Source organism: Ixodes scapularis, unplaced genomic scaffold (assembly GCF_016920785.2).
Source record: "Ixodes scapularis isolate PalLabHiFi unplaced genomic scaffold, ASM1692078v2 PGA_scaffold4__175_contigs__length_147842914, whole genome shotgun sequence".
NCBI classification, from domain to species: domain Eukaryota; kingdom Metazoa; phylum Arthropoda; class Arachnida; order Ixodida; family Ixodidae; genus Ixodes; species Ixodes scapularis.
In genome coordinates, this window is record NW_024609879.1 from 143,422,585 (window position 1) to 143,432,681 (window position 10,097).

Genomic DNA, 10,097 nt, shown 5'->3' on the forward strand with positions numbered 1-10,097 from the left:
TCGTCCAATCGACGTTAGGAAGATTAAAGTCGCCTCCCATAATAACAGAGCTATCAGGAATCGAAGATAGTACAGGACTAAGCTTATCTAGGACGATAGTAGGTGCCCAAGGCTAGAGTGCCTCCTTTGATAGTTGAGCTCGGCACCAAATAGACTCTGTGTTATTGTGTGGTAGAAGGAGTTGACTGCTTGGCCATCCTGCGTCTATTAATAAAAACACTCCTCCGCCATGTGCGTGTCGATCTTTACGGTAGACAGGGAAGCCACCAGGAAATACTTCACTGTACAGCAAGGATTATCGGATTACTCAGTGGCCATGATAATACTTGACTTTATTGATTCTAGAAGGCAAAAGAAATCATCTACTTTATTTTTAAGGCTACGGCTGTTTATCAACTACACAGTGGAAAGAACGTCCGACGATGTTGATGGGCTTTGAACATTTGTGGTCAAAGGGCTGCGTCATTGCTGTGGCCTTTTACTTCTTTTGCTACGCACAAGGACTGCCTCCTTCCGCTCAGCGTCCGAGATAAACACGTCGCCTTTCAGAACGAGCTTATCATAGGAGAGGTGCATTTTGATGCTCTTATCTTGCCTTATTTGTTTTGAGTTGTTCCAGAGATTACGTCTTTTTTCGCGAAGTGAATTACTGAAGTCTTCGGATACACTAAAGTCGGTGTTCTTAAGTTTAAATCCAGAGTGTAAAATATCTTCCTTTTTGGTCCAAGACAAAGTTTACTATAACTGGTCTCTTGAAACCATCGTTGAAGTAACCAATCCCGCGCGCCCTCTGAATCGTATTAGGATTGATTTCCATGCTTTCATAACAAATTTGTACCTCATGTTTCTTCGACTCCTCCCAGGCTTCATTGCGCTGTCCGTCGGGTATGCCGTAAAACACAAGATTGCACCGGCGCCTGCGGTTTTCGAGGTCATCGATATGCTCCTCTATCCTTCTGTTCCGAACCCCAAAATCCGCAACACGCTTTTTTAAGTGGTAATTACTTTTAATTAAGTTGTCAAGCTTTTTTTTTCAAATTCTTCTTGTTTACTTTCTATGTAAGAAAGTTTAATCGTAACATTGGCCATACTGACAGTTAGCCCTTCGGGCATAGTTTCTTTTTTTGTCAACTGTTCAGCTTTCGTCGGTGGGCCTGGGTTTAACTCGACGTCCCCCGACAGTAGTAGCAACAAAGCGGGAAACATTACTCTGCAGCGAGAAGAAAACCGCCTACGGCGGAATACAACGTGGCGGTGCTTACAACATGCACATGCCATCACTTACAGGTCTTTGGGTGGAGCCGGCAGGCAAAGACAGGTTCTAGGAAGGTAACCAATGTAAATAGTACCAACCTGCAGGCGAAAAAGGCACGGTGAGCGCATGTTTGCGTGTCTGCCGGCTCCTAGACCCAAAATGAGCGGTGGCGTCCGTTGTCTTATGACCACTGGGGAAGTTCATTCGTTGTAGGGGTGTCAGCCACGGGCACACGAAAAAACGCCCCCTGCCGTCCAGTCGTCCATAGCATTGGCGCAGTCATCACAAAGGGACCGATGACCAAGCTGTTGTTTGTTGTTGATGATGGCGCACTCTCTCCGAAGCTGGCGTGGCTGACGATGCATAGTACCGGCAAGACAACCGTCTGCAGGCGAAAAAGGCACGGTGAGAGCATGTTTGGGCGTATGCCGGCTCCAAGACCCAAGGGAGCGGTGGCGTCCGTTGACTTATTTAACCACTGGGGAAGTTCATTCGTTGTAGGCGTGTCAGCCACGGGCACACGAAAGAACGCCCCCTGGTGTCCAGTCGTCGATAGCATTGGCGCAGCCATCGCAAAGGGACCGATGACCAAGCTTTTGTATATTGTTGATAATGGCGCACTCCCTCCGAAGCTGGCGCGGCTGATGATGCATAGTACCGGCAGGACAACCGTCTGCAGGCGAAAAAGGCACGGTGAGAACATGTTTGGGCGTATGCCGGCTCCAAGACCTCACACTTGACTTCACACAAGGGCTTTGAATGACGTCAACCCCTTTCCAGAGCAGCTGCAGCCGTAATCTCTACAGGGAAACGCATACTACGCGCTTCACATTGATCACAGGCGCCTTATCATCCATCATGCCATTTTGATGCTTGTTTTGTATTTTGTTTTCTTTATTAAAACGAATACTGCGCTCTATGCTGCCTTAGAGATGTTTGTTGACAACGACACGAAAGAAACCATGGCGGGATAGAGGTATACAGCCTCGCTGTAAAACTGAAGACCGATACCAATGGAGATAACATGTACCTGCAAGAAAACATGACAACATCAAACCAGAAGCTCTTCTTTGATGTCAGGACAAAAGCAAGACCACTCAATTAGATGTATTGTCTTGCACAAGGAAGGATGTTCCTTGTGCCAGAGGTCCACATCTGCAGTCAATATATCGATTAATACTGCTCACCAGCACCGCGACTGCAAAAGAACAAACAAACAAAAAACGCCGGTTACTCGCGTGGCTTACAGCCATTACCAAAGTACAGTACACCAAGCATTCTCAGACGGCGTACTACACAAAGCGGAGAACGAAGAGCGAGCTTGCTTACCCGACACTCCATCACTACTGCGTCCGTCGTCGTCCATGAGTGAAACCGGATCACCTCGACTCGATTTCCGATCGTACAGGTAGCGAAGGTTGTTCGACACATAAAACAAGGAACAAACACTCAAACTTCGTTCTAAAACGCATAAAAAAAGAGACCAAGCGCCAAACAACGACAGCACGGCGAACTCTATGGGAGGTGCAACAACCGATGCTTTGGTGACGTCAGTTATCTAGTTTCCCGGCTGGCCGTAAGAGGCCTCCACCTAAATTCCTCGGGGCTAATAAATACATCTGAAAAGAAAGCTGCCTGTCCACTAAAATGTCTGCCGAAAATAGTGCAGCCCGAGCTTAAAATCGGATGTTAAAATCGAAATAGCCAGTGCAGAAGGTTGGGAGCAAATATTGGATAAGCTAATGCGTACACTTCGATGCCAATATTAGTTGTTAGACCCACAACCAATAGTGGTCCAATGATGGCTTAGGTGTTGGTTAAATTATGGCTCAACGTTGGCTTAAATGTTGGTTAAAAGGCGGTCCTAGGATGGCAAGAATGACGGTCGAATATTCATTGAAATATTGGTCCAATCGTGGTCCAACATTGGCATTAGTGAATGGTCCACCACTGGATCGGGTAGCGCTTTCGAGAAAACCAACGTTAGGCCAATAGTGAAGCTGATTTTCGCCATTGGCGGGCCCATGTTGGTCCAACAATGGTGTGCTGCTTGGGCGGACTAAGGAAGAGGCAGCTGAATAGAAGCAGTGGCGTGCTCGGGATGACCATCTTCATTGAAAGAAGATGTACGGACATTTGATGCTGAGTTACCCGCGAAAAGTTTCTATTACGCATTCGTAGCGCTCGTTCAGGAGGAAGCACAGAACGACCAGCCTTCAGGTAGCGATTTCCTTCAACTGCCTCGTTGTTCTCTTCTTTGCGCTGCCTGTAGTCTCTTCACGGACAAGCACTCAAGACACAAAAATGTGGCCTTAATTTACATCTCCCCCAAATAAACTGTATTAATTTGATCATATGTTTTCTGAAGGGTACAGAGATGGCACTGATCTTCGGGTTTTGGCCTCCGATGGTAGCCTGACAGCGCAGGCTCGTACGTGTCCGTCCCTACCACTAAACACTTTGATGATACGGACAACTTTTCACAGGTGGAGTGTCGTGTTTTCCTCGCCCAGTAGGGCCAGGTTCCCAACTTTCTATAGGCAACCACCAGCGGATCGGGCGAGATGCGTCGAACGAAGTTCTAGTACGTACACCTGCTGTCAACGCTTCCAGAATTTGTTCATGAGCTGTTGAGGATACTCCCAGCGGCGCGAGATATTTTCTTTCGAAAACGCTTGAGGTGGCTCAATTTCGAGCAGTGTGGTAAATCTCCTTCCGATAAGCAGATGTGCTGGCGTCAAGGCAGCTGGTATTATGTGTCTGAGTGCAGATACATCAATGGTCGTGAGTTGAGCTTTACTTCGACGTCGACCAAGACAGGTGTCAACTCTTCAAACGATTGACTTTGTCGTCCAAGAATGTTTCGTATGCAGACCTTGACCGTACGTACTAACTGTTGCATTTAATATTTCGCAAGTTCTATACACAGTATTTTGATGGCGCCACTGTCCACCATTGCGCTTGTGTTGTCAGAGTCGCGTCTCCGTGGCGCTCGACCTCCATGTTGTTTACCGTTGAATAAACAGTGTACGCTTCAGCCACCGACCGTATCGGACGTCTCCTTCCTTCCGGGGCTCCCGCGCCCCCGGCTCGCCGGTCACCACTTCGGCATGCGAGACCCCTCGTTTTTCCGCAGGCCCACGCAGGCACTGCTCTTCTTTATTTTTACGGGTGACCGCTTTTATTACTACACTAGCCTCTCTTACTTGCTACCCCATCAAGCTGCTCACTCGACGATGAACTTCGAAAATATCAGATGGCTACTGCAGCAACCTTCCGATTCCGGGCTGCTAATTCTTTCCCACATGCCTCTCAGGTCTACTGTGGCTCGTTTTAACGACAGGGCAATGCCACTGAAGACCGTGCTCGAGATTCCTCTGCAAGACACAAAGCGCCGCAGGGCTACAAGGAAGGCTGTTATAGCAACAAAGGACACGAGCTTGACGTGAATGGCTTGACTAGTAGCGCACGTAAACAAGGTATTATGGGTCTTCTTATTCTTATGTGTGACTCGCATAGAGCCTTTTAGTGCACTATTCGTGAGCGTCGACGTCATCGCCGCGTCGTTCCGGACGCGCGCGCGCTCGGTTTCGTCGACGTGCCTCTTTTTTGCCGGCCCAGAAAAAGCACGCCTTCGTCGCCGACGTCAGAAGTAGGCTTCTGGTACCACCAGTGAAAGCTGCGCAAAGAGTCACGTGTATTTAAGAATTCCGCGTTTGGCGCTATGCGCGATCATTACGGCTGTGCCTGTTCGCAACATGTTGTTCGGCGTCATTATGGACAAGAGTGCGTTCAGAGCATTATTCACTTTTTTTTTCTGCTAAAAAAAAAAATCCAGAAGGATTTTTTTTAGCAGCAATGCAAGGATATATCCCTGCGGCAATGCAAGGATATTTCGAGCAATGAGGCAGAGGGCCTTAGAGCGATAAGCTAGCAGCTGAGTTACCCCCGCCCATTTGGCCACCGCCCTGTTGCACAATTTTGACCACCAGACACCTGACCTTACAATTCTGCGTCTATTTGAACGAAGTAACGCGCACAGATATTTGCCTATTGATTTTTAATAGCAGTACTGGCGAGATAAGTTGCGTCTTGTTTATTGTAAGTCCAAAATGTGCTTTTACGACAAAAACTCGGGAAGGTTTGCATTGCCTCCGCCAGATGCCGTTAGTCCCTGTGCAGTATTTTGTGCTTTTATCAGAGCTTTACAATGACCTATGGGTCATTGTAAAGCTAAGAGTATTGAAACAAGTTTATTCTGTTCCTTACAGCGATCGCAATATAAATATCGGCTCAAGTTTTCGTAAAAGCCTCAGGATTTGGTACGGTTACGTGTCTACTGTCGAAATTGTTTAACATGGCGGCTGGCAAGTTGGGGTCACTTTTGTCTGGTGAACGGGATGTTGTGTATTTAGCGGAATACGTCGTTCAAGATCCGTTCAACGGTAACAAACCACTTATTTACTGAGCGAGATATTTACAAATGTACAATACAGTCAAGGGAAGCACTGATCATGCAGTTTAACAGCCGAGCTCCGTCTCGCGCCACCGACCCGTTCCTCTCGTGCCTCTGCCGATCTCGGATCTTCCTTTTTTTCTTCCTTGCACTACCAGTGGTCTCTTGCAAATCACAACACTCTCCCCCCGAAATGAGCGGATTCAGAAACGCTCATTCATCTTACGAGTTCTATGGGGTATAAAAGTTGCACGGGTCGCTTGGGCATTGTCCATTCGGTAAATTCACAGAGCACGATCTTACGATTCTATCCCTGCCGTAAAAGAGTTCTTTCACAGTTCCAGTTCGCCATATGAGTAGCGGAGTCTTGCATTCTTCAACAAGCACCAAGTCTCCTCCTCGTAGTGTGCTCAGCTGGCGGCTTGGATACTCGTGCGCCGATCGCAACTCGAATAGGCATTCGTGACGTCACCTTCCTTAAATGTGTTCAAGATGCAATTGATGATGTTTCCCCAGGCACGTGACATCCTCTTTGGTACGGACCTGTGAACTCGATTCATGTGACATATGAAGTGAAGTGAGTCTGTTTCTTGTCAGCAAGTCTGCGGCCTTCTAGACGACCGACTGTAGGATGGAGTCAGTGAAGGGACAGGGCGCGGAGTCCGGGGTCAGTCTGAAGGTCTGCCAGCGTGTCCCCGCCCGGTTCCACAATCACATCTTCCTGAATACTTTCCCTGTACAATTTCCGCGTCGTAATCAGCTCCGGGTATCTTTCTTCTGATTTGATGACAGAAACCAGCCCTTCTATCGGGTCGTCTTGCAATGTAGTCGCCGGGCAGACCGGTAACTTGAGATGCTTGCCGACAAACTTGTAGAAATTGCGGCACGCGCGACGGAAGTAGTTCCGTCCGAGAATTTTTAGAAACATTCGCCCTCTGATCAAGCAACGTGCGTCCCTGCATCTCGTGGGTGTAGCATGCCGAAAGCTGGTATCTTCTTTCATAGCCTTCAGGTTGGAATGGTTGAAGACGAGATGGTTTTCCATTCCTGACCGATGTATCTCTCGACTGCTCAGGGCGACGACCAGCATAAGTGAGACGACGGCAACTACCACCACCATGGAGTAAGCGAAGATCTCTTTGTCGGCTATTCTTTGGTTTGTTCCCTTTCTTTTGAGCAACTTCCTCGTCGACGCCTGATTGCAATACATCATGTCGGACTGCAAAATGCGCTCGTCGTTGTTTTCTGCTTCGCCGACACTCGCTTTCTCGAAATCATTGCGAGCGTACGGCACAATCATGTTCGGAGCCTGCCACGCGTCGGATACTCTCGACTTTAGTTTCGAGTGGCTCATGAACGTCTCATCCAGTCGGGTTTCTACCTCGGGCCCGACACTGTGAGATTCGCCTGCAACATCCAGCCTCTGGACCCCATTGATGACTTCAGAGCGTTTTGACCAAGACAGCTGATACTGTCGGTCGTTCCTCTGATCGGTTAATTTCGGGGAATGCTGCGAATGCGGCGAGTGACTAAACTCGGGGCTGCCTCTTATATGCTTGTAAATGTACTTTTCGGCGGAAGCGATGTCTCCCTGCATTTGTTCTTCGTACTCGTGGTCGTTCTCTTGCCACTGCAGGTTTACGGAAATCGGGGTTCCGACGGAACGTTTATGCTTCGATCGTCTTGTCGGTGGTTTTCTCGGTGTCGTCGTCTGTTATATTAGAGCTCCCTTTGGTTGTACTGCAGGTTAAGGAACTCTGAAGTGATGTAGGACCTTGAAAAGTCAACCCAAAAGTTGTGTTGAGTGCTATCATTTTTTCGTTGTTGAGGCATTGATGTACCTGGTCTTTTGTGATCTTCCAAAGTTGGTCAGACCCGACAAGCATACCTATACCAGGTACTGACGGTACTCCTGGGAACCATAACTCGTCTGCTACATACCCTCCCTTTTCTTTGACGCTAATTGGAAATTCGCTGTCGGTTGGTACTTGCGAAATATCCTTGCAAATAAAGGGAATTTCTACTGCTTCAAGTGAGCACTCTGTGCTGCCAAACTGACTGCGAAGGCGCACTTGGACCAGTCGTAGCTGCTGAAGTTGGGCATTTGCGTTCCCGAACGTGTTCAAACGGAGGCTGATCTCTCCAAGAACTTGAGGATTGAGTAGGCGGGACATATCTGCGGGAATAAATGTCCGCTGGCTCCCTCCGTCGATGATGGCTCGGAAGTAGCAGCTTTGGTCCTCTGAGACAGCCCAGACCCGGAATGTTTGGAGGAGGACCTCGTTGTCAAGGCTACATCTTTCCGGAGCTGGCGTTCTGTACACTGGTAATCACGGTTTCTTGGCCAGGACACTTTGAACGCGGCTTCCAGTTCGGGTCACACATTGACGTGACGTGTCTTCCTGAACACGTAGAGCATGAAACCTTTCCTCTACAGTATTTTGCTCGATGTCCCTTTTTAGTGCATTGAAAACACCGCATGTCACCCGACAGTCGCTTTCTTTTCTCTTCATGTGGTAAGTCATTAGAGCAGGTGTCAGTTGAGTGCCTACTCGATTTGCAGAAGAAGCAACCGGGTTCTGTGTTTGTCTGTAACACTGCAGCTGCAGAGTTCGCCGATCGTCGTGTGTGGTCGGTCTGATTTTTTCTAGCTTCTGTGCTCGTTGTCTCAGCAATTCCAGCTCTTTCTCTATTTTCCACCTCGGCCCGAAGGAAGGTCAGGTTCCGAGAAAGTTCCCCATCAACAAGCGGAGCTGTTGGGATGGTGCTGACCGAGATAGCGGAGCTGTGGCTTGAAGTGTGTGCTGCTTCATGTCTCTGCTGGACGGCTTCAGTCGACGTTGTTGGGTATGTAAAGCTAGTTCGTCGGTAGTAATCGACGACTAGGTCTTTCGGTAGTGCTCTCAGTATAATGTCAGCCATCATCGTGGAATACGTGTCTGACCCAACCCCGAGAGCCTTCAATCCGCGGATGTTTATCTGTATGTGGTCGTACATCCGTCGTAGACCTCTGGTGTCGTTTGATGAACTGACGGAGGGCAACGTCCGCAGTTTTGCCAGATGGTCTTGTTCGATCCGTCGTCTATCTCCGAATCGACCAGAAAGAATCTCTATGGCGTCATCGTAGCAGGCGTCAGTGGCTTGTAGCCCTGCGATCGCTGCAGCCGCTGATCCGGTGACAAGAGTCCGCAGATAGTGAAACTTCTGGCAGCGCGGGACTCTCTCGTTATCATGGACTGCACTAGAGAACTGCTCCCAGAAGCTCTGCCACTCACCGATGTCGCCGTTGAACGTCTGTAGCTCTAGCTTTGGAAGCTTGATGCCAGTGCGGTTATTTTGAACTCGTTCTCGGTCCGATGTTGTTGACTCCGATGACACCGGTTGTGGCGGCGGTTGCACTTCGTTTTGCCGGAGGGATGAGGCTTTGCTACCCAGCAAAGAGATCATTTTAGTAGCCAAGTCGTCGTACTCGACTACGGTGGTGTATTCTGCAACGAGGTCACCATCGGTAATGTAGTCGTCCATCTCGGAGTTTATTTGACGTAGCTCGCTGTTGCTTGTCGTCAGTCGTTTCAGCAGCGATGTTAGCGTTGCCGAATCTGCAGTTTCGAGAATTGCAGTGGCCTCGTTGATGATGCGGGTGTTCTGCGATCTTCGGATGGCTCGCTTCCCCTTCAGACGCTCCATGTATCGGTCTGGTATCCTGCAGCAGTAGTCTGGGCGTTAGGAAATGTTCTGAATTCCGCTTACGTTCTACTGTCTTCAGTTCCCGGGTTTCGGCACCATGTTGCGTATTTAGCGGAATACGTCGTTCAAGATCCGTTCAACGGTAACAAACCACTTATTTACTGAGCGAGATATTTACAAATGTACAATACAGTCAAGGGAAGCATTGATCATGCAGTTTAACAGCCGAGCTCCGTCTCGCGCCACCGACCCGTTCCTCTCGTGCCTCTGCCGATCTCGGATCTTCCTTTTTTTCTTCCTTGCACTACCAGTGGTCTTTTGCAATTCACAACACGGGATACTATAGTATCCCGTTCACAGGGGTTTTGAGTAATGAGCTATAGTTTATCACTGTAAAACCCCGCTGTTCTCGACACAGGTCTATGCATCGCCAAGTTCCGAGTACGCTTTGGGGAGAGGGCCGCAAAGATTGGTTGCTCGATGAGGTGTCCCCTCCGGATGAATCACAAATCTAGATATTTTCGGCGATCCCACGTCTCCTTCCTTCCCAAAATCGTTGCGCCCGCGAAGTAAAAAAAAAAAACCCATTTTAAAAGTATGGTCCGCCAATTTAGTTTTCAGGCGAGTCATGTGCGATTTATAGGTGACGTCACGCTTAAGTCGTTTCAGCGTTTTTCTCCACAGAACGCACCCAGGCTA

General features: G+C 48.7%; 1 pseudogene; it reads right to left on the bottom strand.

The window, feature by feature from the left end:
- Window positions 1–462: 462 nt before the first annotated feature.
- LOC120837400 lies at window positions 463–1,206 on the bottom strand (annotated as a pseudogene).
- Between the last annotated feature and the right edge of the window lie 8,891 nt (window positions 1,207–10,097).